The sequence below is a fragment of the Oncorhynchus kisutch genome, linkage group LG15 (genome assembly GCF_002021735.2).
Source record: "Oncorhynchus kisutch isolate 150728-3 linkage group LG15, Okis_V2, whole genome shotgun sequence".
NCBI classification, from domain to species: domain Eukaryota; kingdom Metazoa; phylum Chordata; class Actinopteri; order Salmoniformes; family Salmonidae; genus Oncorhynchus; species Oncorhynchus kisutch.
The window spans coordinates 33,229,087-33,244,938 of NC_034188.2; positions in this window are offsets into that span (position 1 = coordinate 33,229,087).

The following is a 15,852-nucleotide window of genomic DNA, read 5'->3' on the forward strand; positions in this document are numbered from 1 at the left end:
CGTTCTCTGGAGTGATGAATCACACTTCACCTTCTGGCAGGCCGACGGACAAATCTGGGTTTGGCGGGTGCCAGGAGAACGTTACCTGCCCGAATGCATTGTGCCAACTGTAAAGTTTGGTGGAGGAGGGATAATGGTCCGGGGCTGTTTTTCATGGTTCGGGCTTGGCCCCTTAGTTCCAGTGACGGGAAATCTTAACACAACATCATACAATTACATTCTAGATGATTCCGTTTGGGGAAGGCCCTTTCCTGTTTCAGCATGACAATGCCCCCATGCACAAAGCTAGGTCCATACAGAAATGGTTTGTTGAAATCGGTGTGGAAGAACTTGACTGGACTGCACAGAGCCCTGACCTCAACCCCATCAAACACCTTTGGGATTAATTGGAATGCCGACTGCAAGACAGGCCTATTTCTCGTGTGGCTGAATGGAAGCGAATCCCTGCAACACTTCCAACATTAGTGGAAAGCCTCCCAGAAGGAAAGGATCCCAGAAGAGTGGATGGAGGCTGTTATAGCAGCAAAGGGGAGGGTTCAACTCCATATAAATGCCCATGATTTTGGAATGAGATTTTTGACGAGCCGGTGTTCACATACTTTTGGCCATGTTGCGTCTTTAATACGTAATCCTTTCACTCGGATGTATTTAAACAGCATGATCCTTACACAGGTGCACCTTGTGCTGGGGACAAAAAAAGGCCACTCTAAAATGTGCAGTTTTGTCACAAAACACAATGCCACAGATGTCTCAAGTTTTGAAGGAGTATGCAATTGGCATGCTGAGTGCAGGAATGTCCACCAGAGCTGTTGCCAGAGAATGTAATGCTAATTTCTCTATCATAAGCCACCTCCAGTGTCATTTTAGAGAATATGGTAGTACGTCCAACCGGCCTCACAACCACAGACCACGTGTAACCATTCCTGCCCAGGATCTTCACATCCGGCTTCTTCACCTGCGGGATCGTCTGAGACCAGCCACCCAGACAGCTGATGAAACTGTGGGTTAGCACAACCAAAGAATTTCTGCACAAACTGTCAGAAACCATCTCTGGGAAGCTCATCTCCATGCTCGTCATCCTCACCAGGGTCTGGATTAGACTGCAGTTTGGCGTCATAACTCACATCAGTGGGAAAATGCTTACCTTTGTTGGCCACTGGCACGCTGGAGAAGTGTGCTCTTCACGGATGGATCCTGGATTCATCTGTACCGGGCAGATGGTAGACGTATGGCGTCGTGTGGGCAAGCATTTTTCTGAGTGTCCGATGGTGGCAGTGGGGTTATGGTATGGGCAGGCATAAGCTACGGACAACGAACACAATTGCATTTTATCGATGGCAATTTTAATGCACAGAGATACCGTGATGAGATCCTGAGGCCCATTGTCGTGCCATTCATCTGCCGCCATAACCTCATGTTTTAGCATGATAATGCACGGCCCCATGTCCCCAAGGATCTGTACATCATTCCTGGAAGCGGAACATTTCCCAGCTCTTCCATGGCCTGTTTTCACGCCCTGACCATAGAGAGCCTTTTATTCTCTATGTTGGTTAGGACGGGGTGTGACTAGGGTGGGTTATCTAGGTTATTGTATGTTTATGTTGGCCTGGTATGATTCCCAATCAGAGGCATCTGTTTATCGTTGTCTCTGATTGGGGATCATATTTAGGCAGCCATTTCCGCCACTGTGTTTTGTGGGATCTTGTTTTTGGTTAGTTGCCTGTGAGCACGCCATTTGCTGCACGTTTCGTTTGCTGTTTATTGTTTTTTGTGAGTTTCATCTGAATAAACATGTGGAACTCTACGTACCCTTCGCCTTGGTCCGACATTCGTTATAACGATCGTGACACCTGTATCCAACTCCAACATGTCACCCATTGAGCCTGTTTGGGATTCTCTGGATATACGTGTATGACAGTGTGTTCCAGTTCCCGACAATATCCAGCAACTTTGCACAGACATTGAAGAGGAGTAGGATAACTTTCCACAGGCCACAATCAACAGCCTGATCAACTCTATGAGAAGGAGATGTGTTGCACTGCATGAGGCAAAGGGTGGTCACACCAGATACGACTGGTTTTCTGATTCACGCCCCTAGCATTTTTTTAAAGGTATCTGTGACCAACAGATGCATATCTGTATTCCCAGTCATGTGAAATCCATAGATTAGGGCCTAATGAATATATTTAAATTGACTGATTTCCTTATATGAACTGTATCTTAGTGAAATATTAGAAATTGTTGCATATTGCATTTATATTTTGGTTCAGTGAAGGAAGATTTTAACCCACTCAACCCTAACATTTCTCCAAGTTTTCACTATAATTCTAAATCACTATTTATTTTTGTTACTTTGACAAAGTCATTTCTGAAGATGATGATTTATTTCATGTTATTAGTGATTCATTTAAAAAAGAGACCTGTCTCTCATTAAGGCCAACCCTGTTATGTGAACTGAACTCTCCTTTTAATATGGTGAAACTATCCCTTTTGAGATATATTTCTCAAAAGAGACATTGTACATCTAATAGTCAGTCAAATCAGGTTAGCTGCTTCTACTCTTTTTGTCAATTCTCTATGTTCACCAAGTTACACCTGATTGGTGGAATGACCCAGCAGCTGGGAGAGCAGAGGAAGTTTGTGTAAAGGAGGTAGGTTTGTGTGAGTATATCTCCCCCACCATGCTGTCCTCTCCCATCTAATCAGCTTACCTTTGCATAAATGGGTATGTACCCCCAGCTATTACCCTGAGCTTGTAAATAAACTCAGTACACACACACACACACACAACCACCGTGCACACACACAAACACACACAGCATGTCTACACACAATAATATGTTAGGCTTATAAGATATTTATATATGTATATATTTGCTTATAAACATCAATGATTATATATCCTTGATTATTATAACAGTCAAGGATAATACTGAGGTTTATCTCTGACCTGTGCTGGAGTGGGTGTTCTGGCCCCATGTGATGTTTGATTATTATAACAGTCAAGGATAATACTGAGGTTTATCTCTGACCTGTGCTGGAGTGGGTGTTCTGGCCCCATGTGATGTTTGATTATTATAACAGTCAAGGATAATACTGAGGTTTATCTCTGACCTGTGCTGGAGTGGGTGTTCTGGCCCCATGTGATGTTTCAATTGGTCATGGTCATAAGGTTCTGTGGGTCGGGTGAATGTGGTGATAGACGATGGGTACGGAGCAGGGCTTCCTTGTGAACAACTGTTCCCCAGTCAGTGAGGGGCTCCACAAAGAGGGGTTGAGACGCTGTTGGAATACAGCCCGTCAGTGTACACTTCAAGACAACACACCCTGTTTTGAATTACAGTACAGCCAAGTCCTGACACGTGTACTGACTTCCCTCATCACTTCCGGTGAGGTTATATGTAATACCAGACAACAGTCCATCTTTTCTTCCCAAATGGCACCCTGTTTCCTATAATAGTAGCGCACTACATAGGGAATACGGTGCCATTTGGGGCGCACCCCACCTCTATAATCCCTGTCTCCTCCTCCTCCTCCTCCTCCTCATTCTCTCCATCTTTCCAACTCTCCGTGGGCTCTTGTGTGTCATTTACCAAGTACACTCTGTCAGCCTCTGTCCAGCCCGCCTCGGGCTGCCGTCTGTTTTTATCTACCATACATTTCAGAGTAAACACATTTCACGTCACATAAGTAACATGAAGGATGAATGACGCCTTTGCCAGTTAGTGATCAGACACACAGAGTTATTTACACTGTGGGTGGAAATGGAGAAGGCAAAGCGTTAGTCCTCTTCACAGTTTGTAGGGCATGCTCCTAAGCTTAAAGACAGAGAAAGTGCTCAATTCTTTGCGCTCAATAAGTTTCATTGTTGGGCGTTGTGTCAACTCTGGCCTTCACGGTTGGAGTCCTAAAGGGGTAAGGGATAAAGTGCTGTAGAGAAAATGAGATAGAGAGAGGGGTAGACAGAGAGAGACTGAGACAGCGAGAGAAAGAGGGGGGGGGGGTAGACAGAGTGAGTGAGAAAGAAAGAGGCAGAGAGAGAGAGAGAAATAGGGGGGTAGATAGAGAGTGAGAAAGACCGAGAGTGAGAGGGAGACAGAGAGAGAGAGAGAGATAGAGAGAGAGAAAGAGAGAGGGAGAGAGAGAGAGAGACAGAGAGAGAGAGAGAGATAGAGAGCGAGAAAGAGAGAGGGAGAGAGAGAGAGAGAGAGAGAGAGAGAGAGAGAGAGAGAGAGAGAAAGAGAAAGAGAGAGGGAGAGAGGGAGGGAGAGAGAGAGAGAAAGAGAGAGGAGGGAGAGAGAGAGAGAAAGAGAGAGGGAGAGAGAGAGTAAGAGAGAGGGAGAGAGAGAGAGAGAGAGACAGAGACAGAGACAGAGAGCGAGAGAGACCACCCACCCCACCATCAAATGTTAAAATGGAACCCGAAAAGACTACACTTCCAGTACAAGAGAAAAAAAGACAAAAGAATAAAAACGTCTCAATGATTTTCTTCAATGTGACAGAGCGTCTATTTGTGGAGAGTTTCCTTGTATTCAGGCAGACTACAGAGTAACACTGAGAACTCTCTCTCTCCCACGGGCACTCTAACTGAGGATAAACACTGTCATCTCTCTTTCTCTCCCTCATGCTTGCTCTCTAACACAGCCACTCTCCATTTCTCTGCCTCTCATTCTGTAACTCTCTCCTTCTCTAACCTCTCACTATTCTGCAACTCTCCATCTTTCACCTTCTTTTCCTTCTCATTTTCCTTCTCATTTAAGCTATCGCCACACAGGTATCCCATGTCTGTTTCATCTCTGTACTGAGCACAGGCACCAGGCAGAATGTACTGGAAGAGTCAAATTTCTTCAGTTCTATACGTTGAGATTATGTTCTTCAAAATCTCTCAGAAGGTTTAAATTAGAGCCCAACGTTACGGTTTTAGACCTGAATCTCATGTTCTGCTTAATGATCAACCTTAGAAAGAGCCTTTCGTATCACTGACCATTAAATGCCTCGTGACGGTCATTGGCAATGAGAGGAACAGAATGTGTGTGTGTGAGTGTGTTTGCGTGCCTCGTCTAAGACGAGGGTCAGCCTGTATTTACCCTATACACATTAGCTAAAGTACAACTCAGCGCTCCGAGCAGGCGAAAGAAACAAACAGAGACCAGGAGACCAGGAACAAGAGTGTAGTGAGATAGAAAAGTACACAGGAAGATGGGATAGTCAGGTTAGAGGAGCAGGACTGAGACCTTCCATAGAGGATGTATAGTGGGTTTCCAATATCCCAATATCATCAGTATTCAACCCCCCCCCAAGAGGGGTTCTACATAGAACCTTATGTAATATTTCCCAGCATGCTCTATTGCAGAATTATTTTCAGAATTGTTGTTTTAATGTTTATTTTTTTACATGTACATTGATTGGTTGATAGATTTCATGCTACACAAAGATACATAACAATATGTTTTTAACTAAACGAATCTGTTAGGAAATGCACCTGTTACTTATTACACCCATTACTGAGACAGTTGTTCCAATTTGAATACTGAGTCCAACCAATGACCACCTCCCTACCCTGGAAGTCATTCTGAATGCAGATTGTGGGTGATAAAAAAGTTATCACATCACTTTTATGGAGGTTTCTAGGTGAACCATATAAAGAGGGTTCTATGAAGAACCTTACATGGATGGTTCTAGATAGAGCCCTCTCCAAAGGGTTCTACTTGGCACCAAAAAGGGTTCCCCAATGGGAGAAAAACCAAAGAACCATATATGGTTAGAACGTAGAACTTTTTTTCTAAGTGTACAATGTATATTCAGTGTGGGTCCGTGTGGGTCCGTGTGGTTCAGTGTGGGTCCGTGTGGGGCTGCTGGTATCAGGATACTATGCGAGGTAACATCCCAATGCTTCTACTTTCATACTTTGAAACCAAGAAAACACACACTCTACCTCTCCCTCTGCAAACACAGCCGGGCCCACACTCCACTATTGAAAAACAAATAACAGGCGTCACCTTAGACAGCTCAGACGCAGCAGAAGGACCCCGAGGGCAAGGGTGCGAGGGTGGGCAGAGATGGATAGAGAGGGAAAAGGGCAAAGGCATTTAGAGCAAGGAGCCTCACTGACAGGACTGTCCACACAAATATACACATCAGCACTGTCTCACGCCCTGACCTTAGAGAGCTTTTTATGTCTCTATTTTGGTTTAGTCAGGGTGGGATTTGGGTGGGCATTCTATGTTCCTTTTTCTATGTTTTTGTATTTCTTTGTTTTGGCCGGGTGTGGTTCTCAATCAGGGACAGCTGTCTCTCGTTGTCTCTGACCGGGAACCATACTTAAGTAGTTTTTTCCCACATGGTTTTCGTGGGTAGTTGTTTTCTGTTTAGTGTTTTGCACCTGACAGGACTGTTTCGGTTTCGGTCATTCACTTTGTTATTTTTGTCTAGTGTTCAGTATAAATAAAAAGTCATGGACTCTGCGCTTTGGTCCGATTCCTCTTCATCCGATGACGACACCCGTTACAGAACTACCCACCACAAGTGGACCAAGCAGCATGGTATGGAGGAGCAGAGGGTTCAGGACTCCTGGACATGGGAGGAGATATTGGACGGAAAGGGACCCTGGAGACAGGCTGGGGAATATTGCCGCCCGAAAAAGGAGCTGGAGGCAGCTAAAGCTGAGAGGCGGCGATATGAGGCAAGGCAGCGCAGCAGGCACGACAGGCAGCCCCCCCAAAAATGTTTTGGGGGGGGCACACGGGGAGATTGGCGGAGTCAGGCGATACACCTGAGCCAACTCCCCGTGCTTACCGGAAGCAGCGTGGTACTGGTCAGGCACCGTGTTATGCGGTAAAGCGCACGATGTCTCCCGTGCGCGCTCATAGCCCGGAGCGCTATATGCCAGCCCCCCGCAGTGCCATGCGAGAGTGGGCATCCAGCCAGGGCGGATTGTGGCAGTTCAGCTCCGTTTCGGCATAGGGTATCCTGCGCCGGCTCTGCGCACTGTGTCTCTGGTGCGCTGGGACTGGTCAGTTCATCCTATGCCTGCGCTCCGCCCGTGCCGGGCTAAAGTGGGCATTGAGCCAAAGGGAGAGGTGTGAGTGGTAAGCACTAGATCTCCAGTGCTCCCCCACAGCCTGGTTAATCCGGTGCCTCCTCTACGCACCAGGCCTCCTGTAGGTCTCCCCAGCCTGGTGGGCCCTGTGGCAGCCCCACGCACCAGGCGGTTTCTGCATCTCCTCCCTCCAGAGTCACCCTCCAGTCCAGACCCTGCAGCGACGCCCTCCAGTCCGGAGCCTCCAGTGTCGCCATCCAGTCCGGAGCCTCGAGAGGCTCCCTTCAGTCCGGAGCTTCCAGCGACGCCCTCCAGTCCGGAGCTCCCAACAAGGGTGCACAGTCCGGGGCCCACTACGAGGGCGCCCAGTCTGGGGCCCGCAACAAGGGCGCCCAGTCCGGGGCCCGTAACGAGGGCACCCAGTCCGGGGCCCGCTACGAGGGTCCCCAGTCCAGGGTCGGCGGCGAGGGTCCCCCCTCTAGAGGCGCCACCTAAGTGGGCCAAGCCAGAGGTGGAGCGGGGTCTACGTCCCTCACCAGAGCCGCCAACGCTGAGAAATGCCCACACAGACCCTCCCCTATAGGTTCAGGTTTTGCGGCCGGAGTCTGCACCTTTGGGGGGTGTACTGTCACGCCGGGTATGGTTCTCAATCAGGGACAGCTGTCTATCGTTGTCTCTGATTGGGAACCATACTTAGGTAGCTTTTTCCGACATGGTTTTTGTGGGTAGTTGTTTTCTGTTTAGTGTTTTGCACCTGACAGGACTGTTTCAGTTTCGGTTATTCACTTTGTTATTTTTGTCTAGTGTTCAGTTTAAATAAAAAGTCATGAACACTTACCACGCTGCGCTTTGGTCCGATTCCTCTTCATCCGACGACGAAATGAAAAATGGAAATAGAAATCCCTGTCCTACACAGGAAAATACACTGAGTGCACAAAACATGAACACAAAATATTTAAGTGCCTTTGAACGGGGTATGGTAGTAGGTGCCAGGCGCACCGGTTTGTGTCAAGGACTGCAACACTGCTGGGTTTTTCACGCTCAACAGGTTTCAATGTGTATCAAGACTTGTCCACCACCCTAAGGACATAAAGCCAACATGACACAACTGTGGGAAGCATCGGAGTCAACATGTAATATTAGGAAGGTGTTCCTAATGTTTTGTACACTCAGTGTAGTCTCCATGTTTATTCTCTAGAAGTACACTGGGAACCTCAAGACTCAGTACTTTATTATACACAGTGAGTGGACAGCAAAGAGACGGAAGAGTGGCGCAAAACAAAGAATAGAAAGAAGAAGGGAAGGGATTAAAAAGCAGAAGATGGGATGAGGCTAGCAGAAGACGATTGGGTGAAGACAAAGGGAATAGAATTCCCCTGCAGCTGAAATATTCATACTCTTCCTATAATCTTGTAATGGGTATTATCTTCTATTTCCGTTACACCTACAATCACACACACACACACACACACACACACACACACACACACACACACACACACACACACACACACACACACACACACACACACACACACACACACACACACACACACACACACACACACACACACGTTTCCTGTCCCTCCTTACATCCAAGGCCAGTATCGGCTAAATTTGGACTCCTTCTTAAATAAGGCGATAACCGGGGGGAAAAATCGAGTTGCCCAGTGATACGCTTCCAGGCTGCTTCTCTCCAAAAATATCCCTCCATCTCTGGAGCGTTGTAACTATCTGCAGCCTAGTGCTGCCTAGTAATGTTAGCACATGAATAATATCTACAGCCTAGTGCTGCTGGGATCCAGCTAGGGTCCGCTCTAATCACACTCAAAAGACGCAACACAACTTACAAATGAAAGCCACCAAAGTAAAAAGGCCATCGTGTTACATCAAGGCCCGACATCGTAATGAAACAAGCTGACCTGTAAATGCAAACACCGACAGACACATCAACAGAATACATTGAGGTGAAAGGCATAAATCAGGTATGATATTGCGTACATTCAACAAGGACGCATGGCAAATAAAAGCATACTCGACCAAACGATGGCAAAATGAGGAAGTACAAAGTACTCTCTCCCACCCCCTTGGTCTCCACTGCCACCCCACAGCCCAACCAGCCAGCCTGTCACTCACATGCAGACCAGAGACCAGTGTTTATTCCCCAGTTATAATGCCTATAATGCTGAGCCATGCTGTTATGCGGCCTGCCTGTTGCCCACCAGCAAACAATGCAAATCCCTGGATGTTCAAACCAGAGTTACCTGATAAAAGCCATCGCTGCTAATTATACTGCTTTTTTCCTCTCTTTCACACACAACCCTCCTCCTCTTCCCTCGCTCCTCTCCTTTTCTCTTTCTCTCTTTCTCTGTTGCCTCTCTCTCGTTCTATCATCTCTGTCTCGCTCACTCACCCTTTTCTCTCCCAACACTCCTCCAGCCTGTCTTTGCCCTTCTCTTCATGGCACTTACCCTCTCTCCCTCCTTCTCTCGTGGTGTGTTGTGTATCCTCTCCGTCCCCCAGTCTCACCGCCGGGACGATGTCATGGTGTGACCACTAGTTGGCAGTAGTAGATGTTAAATCTGTTAGAAAGTCAAAGTGCACCCTATGTCTATTTGGTCGGTGCTGTAGGATTGTACAGAACACGCCTTACCAGCAATAAAAATGTATTTGTGTTTGAGGCCATGGAGCGATCTCTCTCTCCCTCTCTCCCTCTCTCCCTCTCTCCCTCTCTCCCCAAGTCTCACTGTGATGGGAGATGGCAGGAAGGCAGAGGTAGATCGATGCCTTATGGCCCCAGCCGCTCAGCAGTTACACATGCAGTAATGCAGTAATGTACTTCATAAATATCATCTCGAGAGCCGGAATGGCGGATATAAATTATCCAACCATGTCTAGTAGAGGAGGAGGAGTTCAACGAGGGTCATTGGGGCCCATCGTTGTGGCTGTGAGTTACTCTTTACAGCAGGGGTGTCACACTCATTCCATGGAGGGCCTAGTGTCTGCTGTTTTTTGGTTGTTCCTTTCAATTGAGACAGACCACCAGGTGAGGGGTGTTCTTTACTAATTAGTGACCTTAATTCATCAGTCAAGTAGAAGGGAGCAACAAAAAGCTGCAGGCACTCGGCCCTCCATGGAATGAGTTTGACATGTGTTCTACAGGGTTCAAGACGGGACATTTTGGTGTCAAGGTAAGATAACTTTGTGCACTGAATAAAATGGATACCAAATACAATGCAATAAGAGTGTGTGTGCCTGAGTGAGTGTTTGTGTGTTTGTGAACCTACAGCTGTGGAGTATTGATCTCTGAGCAGAGTGAAATGGCCTGTGATGCTCATTGGTTGGTTGGAGATGCAGTGGACTAAGGGCCTCTAGTCTTTATGACTCTTCTCATCTCCGCCGTCACGCTTACTGCTCATCTCTAGGCTCAAGACCGTAAAGTGTGTGTGTGTGTGTGTGTGTACCCTGTCCTTTTTTTTCTCTAAATAAATAGAAATGAGAAAACTGAATTAACGAATCAAATGCAGATCTATTTTATATGTAATTTTGAATAGGTTCAGATTTCAAATGGAAGGCTGTAAGCTTACTGTAAGCTAATGCACAAACTGCAATTACTGATTCAAATATTTGGAGTATGTGTTTTGGATAACCCATTAGATAACCCATTAGATAACCCATTGATCCCCCCAGCCACTCAGTTAATGGGGAGGCATGTAGACGTCACTCGGTTTCATTTATGAGTCATACTAATGTGTGTGGTATTTATGGGAACAGGCCAACTTCATACAGAGACATAGGAAGAGACAGAGACGTATCGAGGCCGACATACAAATGTCATCTACATCTGCATTGCTTGCTGTTTGGGGTTTTAGGCTGGGTTTCTGTATAAGCACTTTGTGACATCGGCTGATGAAAAAAGGGCTTTATAAATACATTTGATTGATTGATTGAAATAGTTAAGCACTGGCCTCCCGAGTGGCGCAGTGGTCTATGGCACTGCATCACAGTGCTAGCTGTGCCGTTAGAGATTCTGGGTTCGAGTCCAGGCTCTGTCGCAGCCGGCCGCAACTGGGAGACCAGTGGACAATTGGCCCAGCGTCATCCGGGTTAGGGAGGGTTTGGCCGGCAGGGATATCCTTGTCTCATCGTGCACTAGCAACTCCTGTGGCAGGCCGGGCGCAGTGCACGCTGACACGGTCGCCAGGTGTATGGTGTTTCCACCGACCCATTGGTGCGGTGCGGCTGGCTTCTGGTTTGGATGCGCAGTGTGGCTTGGTTGGGTTGTGTTTCGGGGGACGCATGGCTCTCGACCTTTGCCTCTCCTGAGTCCATACGGGAGTTGCAGTGATGAGACAAGACTGTAACTACTACCAATTGGATACCATGAAATTGGGGAGAAAAAGGGGTGACTTCTTAAAAATGAAAATAAATAGTTAAGCACTGAATTAGTGACTTCCTCTCCAGAACAGAGAAACTTTGACAGATCCTTTGAAGATCAAATCTAACATTACACCAGCTGCTGCTTCCATCTTGCTGTGCTCCCAGAAGGGGGATTTTGAGTTGTTTCTCATTGTTAAGCGATTTTAAGGTAAAGAGTATTGTTTGTTGTGTGATGTGGCAACATGGTGGCCAACATATTGTGTTTGGAATGCATTTCATGCTGTGTACTCTTAAAGCGGAAGGCTACGTTTTATATTTGCCTAGAGCTTTCGTATTTAATAGTTGTACTTATTGTGATTAACTTTACAACTTTTGTGACGCTTCCTCACGTTTGTTGTGCTAGTTTGCTGTGTATCCACTGAACCTAACCTGAGTGCTGTGTATTCACTGAACCTAACCTGAGTGCTGTGTATTCACTGAACCTAACCTGAGTGCTGTGTATTCACTGAACCTAACCTGAGTGCTGTGTATTCACTGAACCTAACCTGAGTGCTGTGTATTCACTGAACCTAACCTGAGTGCTGTGTATCCACTGAACCTAACCTGAGTGCTGTGTACTCACTGGAAATTTAGAAGTATGCTGTGTATTCACTGAACCTAACCCAGAATACCTATATGAGAATGATGTTCATCGACTACAGCTCAGCATTTAACACCATAGTACCCTCCAAACTCGTCATCAAGCTCGAGACCCTGGGTCTCGACCCCGCCCTGTGCAACTGGGTACTGGACTTCCTGACAGGCCGCCCCCAGGTGGTGAGGGTAGGTAACAACATCTCCATCCCACTGATCCTCAACACTGGGGCCTGAGCCCTCTCCTGTACTCCCTCATCACCCACGACTGCGTGGCCATGCACACCTCCAACTCAATCATCAAGTTTGCAGACAACACTACAGTGGTAGGCTTGATTACCAACAACGACAAGACGGCCTACAGGGAGGAGGTGAGGGCCCTCGGAGTGTGGTGTCAGGAAAATAACCTCACACTCAATGACAACAAAACAAAGAAAATTATCGTAGACTTCAGGAAACAGCAGAGGGAGCACCCCCCTATCCACATCGACGGGACAGTAGTGGAGAGGGTAGTAAGTTTTAAGTTCTCGGCGTACACCAAGGACAAACTGATTTAGTCCACCCACACAGACAGCGTTGTGAAGAAGGCGCAGCAGCGCCTCTTCAACCTCAGGAGGCTGAAGAAATTCGGCTTGTCACCAAAAGCACTCACAAACGTTTACAGATGCACAATCGAGAGCATCCTGTCGGGCTGTATCACCACCTGGTACGGCAAATGCTCCACCCACAACCATAAGTTTCTCCAGAGGGTAGTGAGGTCTGAACAAACGCATCACCGGGGGAAAACTACCTGCCCTCCAGGATACCTACACCACCCGATGTCACAGGAAGGCCATAAAGATCATCAAGGACAACAACCACCCGAGCCACTGCCTGTTCACCCCGCTATCATCCAGAAGGCGAGGTCAGTACAGGTGCATCAAAGCTGGGACCGAGAGACTGAAAAACAGCTTCTATCTCAAGGCCATCAGACTGTTAAACAGCCACCACTAACATTGAGTGGCTGCTGCCAACATACTGAATCAACTCCAGCTACTTTAATAATGGAAAAATGTATGTAAAAAAGGTATCACTAGCCACTTTTATATGTTTACATACCCTACATTACTCATCTCATATGTATATACTGTACTCGATACCATCTACTGCATCTTGCCTATGCAGTTCTGTGCCATCACTCATTAATATATCTTTATGTTCATATTCTTCATCCATTCACACGTGTGTATAAGGTAGTTGTTGTGAAGTTGTTAGGTTAGATTACTCGTTGGTTATTACTGCATTGTTGGAACTAGAAGCACAAGCATTTCGTGACACTCGCATTAACATCTGCTAACCATGTGTATGTGACAAATAACATTTGATTTGATTTGTATTCACTGAACCTAACCTGTGTTGTGTATTCACTGAACCTAACCTGAGTGCTGTGTATTCACTGAACCTAACCTGAGTGCTGTGTATTCACTGAACCTAATCTGAGTGCTGTGTATTCACTGAACCTAACCTGAGTGCTGTGTATTCACTGGAACTCTAGAAGTGTGCTGTGTATTCACTGAACCTAACCTAAGTGCTGTGTATTCACTGGAACTCTAGAAGTGTGCTGTGTATTCACTGAACCTAACCTAAGTACTGTGTATTCACTGAACCTAACCTGAGTGCTGTGTATTCACTGAACCTAACCTGAGTGCTGTGTATTCACTGAACCTGACCTGAGTGCTGTGTATTCACTGGAACTCTAGAAGTGTGCTGTGTATTCACTAAACCTAACCTGATTGCTGTGTATTCACTGTAACTCTAGAAGTGTGCTGTGTATTCACTGAACCTAACCTGAGTGCTGTGTATTCACTGAACCTGACCTGAGTGCTGTGTATTCACTGGAACTCTAGAAGTGTGCTGTGTATTCACTGAACCTAACCTGATTGCTGTGTATTCACTGAACCTAACCTGATTGCTGTGTATTCACTGGAACTCTAGAAGTGTGCTGTGTTATACCTATTTTATTTTGTGTATTTGACCCACGCGACTTAAATGCGATATGTCTACTTGTGCATAGTATTTTTGGGCTCCTGCTTCCTTTTTATTAAAACTGTAATAACCGTGTAATAACGTGTAATAGCCGTGTAATAAACTACATATTTCGTAATTGTGTGATTCCATGGCCTCGTGCCCAGTTCAAGTCTACATTGGCTCTGCCGTACCCTTGCAACCTGTGGGCATAACGTGTGTAAGCATGAGTTAGGCAGAGAGTCTCATCCCTGCCATCTTAACCAAACATGAAGGGTCGTGACCCCAGAGAATACTTTCTAATGAAGTCTTTATCCCGAGCCCCGGACAATTCAGAGAAGAGACAAGCCACCCACAGCTATGCATTCCAGAAACATACTGCCTTCCGTCTGACGACATCGAAGATGCCAACTGCTCGGAGAATTTGCTTAATTCTGTGAGTCATCAATCGGAAAATAAAGCCACTGAGGTTCATTTCGGAGAAAGAAATACCTCGAGGATATTGTTTGTCATATGGTCTGTCAGCTTTAATGAGGTTGTAAGTCCAATGCATGTTAACAAACTAGCCATATCTTTGGTCATAATGTTATGTAAAAACCCTGGTTTTATGTAAAAACCCTGGTTTTATGTAAAAACCCTGGTTTTATGTAAAAACCCTGGTGAGAAAAGGGTAAACAGCAGTATGTGACGTTATGTGAAACAGAATTATTATTTTCTTTAAATAGGCCAGGGGTACTCAAATACTATTTCTTTTTTTATTTAACCTTTATTTAACCTTTATTTAACCTTTATTTAACTAGGCAAGTCTATTTGAGAAGATCCGGTCACACCAATGTCCTAGGAGGCAAAGGTCTGGATGGATAATGCCATTTATCGGCGTAGCAACAAACCCCCATCTCGCAACTCATGCGACACCAAACTGTTCACACCGCTCTTGTTGGCAGAGAGAGAACAAAAATCCCACAAATTGCCACGGAGCAATGGGAGACGTTGGCCGTTTTGAAGCTCATTTCCTGCTAGTCGACACGTTGTCCATGTCTTACGTGTGTTCATATGATCGTAGGAGCCGAATCCCGACCCCGAGCGCCATGCTTGCCATGTTCTACCAACTGAGCCACACAGAACCACATCCCAGAATCTCGTCCCGTTATTTCCTTTTATTGATCCCTTTGACATGACATCAGCATCGTCACTTCCTGTAATTAACCGAAACAGGTCACATAACTGGCCGGTGGGAATAAAAATACATGTCCCCTTCTTTTCACTGATGAAAATAAATACATGAAATGAGAACGAAACTTGCGCTTAACTTGAAATGTGTAAAGTACGCCTTCCATTGGCTAGCAGTGACAGAGTGGACATACTGTATGACCGTGACAACAAAGAGTTTCACAGACTTGGGTAAAAGATTTCTGAAAAATACAAATCAATGTTTACACCGCTCTGGAAGATTGCTAGTGCAGAGCCAAACGCTGTTCAGTTTGACCGGTTTGTTTATGGGGTATCTGTGTATAAAATACTGTACATATTGCTGCTGGTTCCCTGGCAACCGTTGTGCGATTGTACACTGCTTTGACAAAACCAGCGTACTGTACCTTTAAGAGATGCAAACCTGAGGGACAACAATTGTATGATCATTTTGGGTTTACTTTACAGCTAGCTTTCCATTGGTCCCTCCTTCGTTCCAAACATAAGAACAACCATTTTGAACATAACATAAACCGGACAGCTTAAAAGGAAATTAATCGCTTTAAAAGTCCAAGTGACTGACCACCTGGGGCCAGAAACAGTCCCAA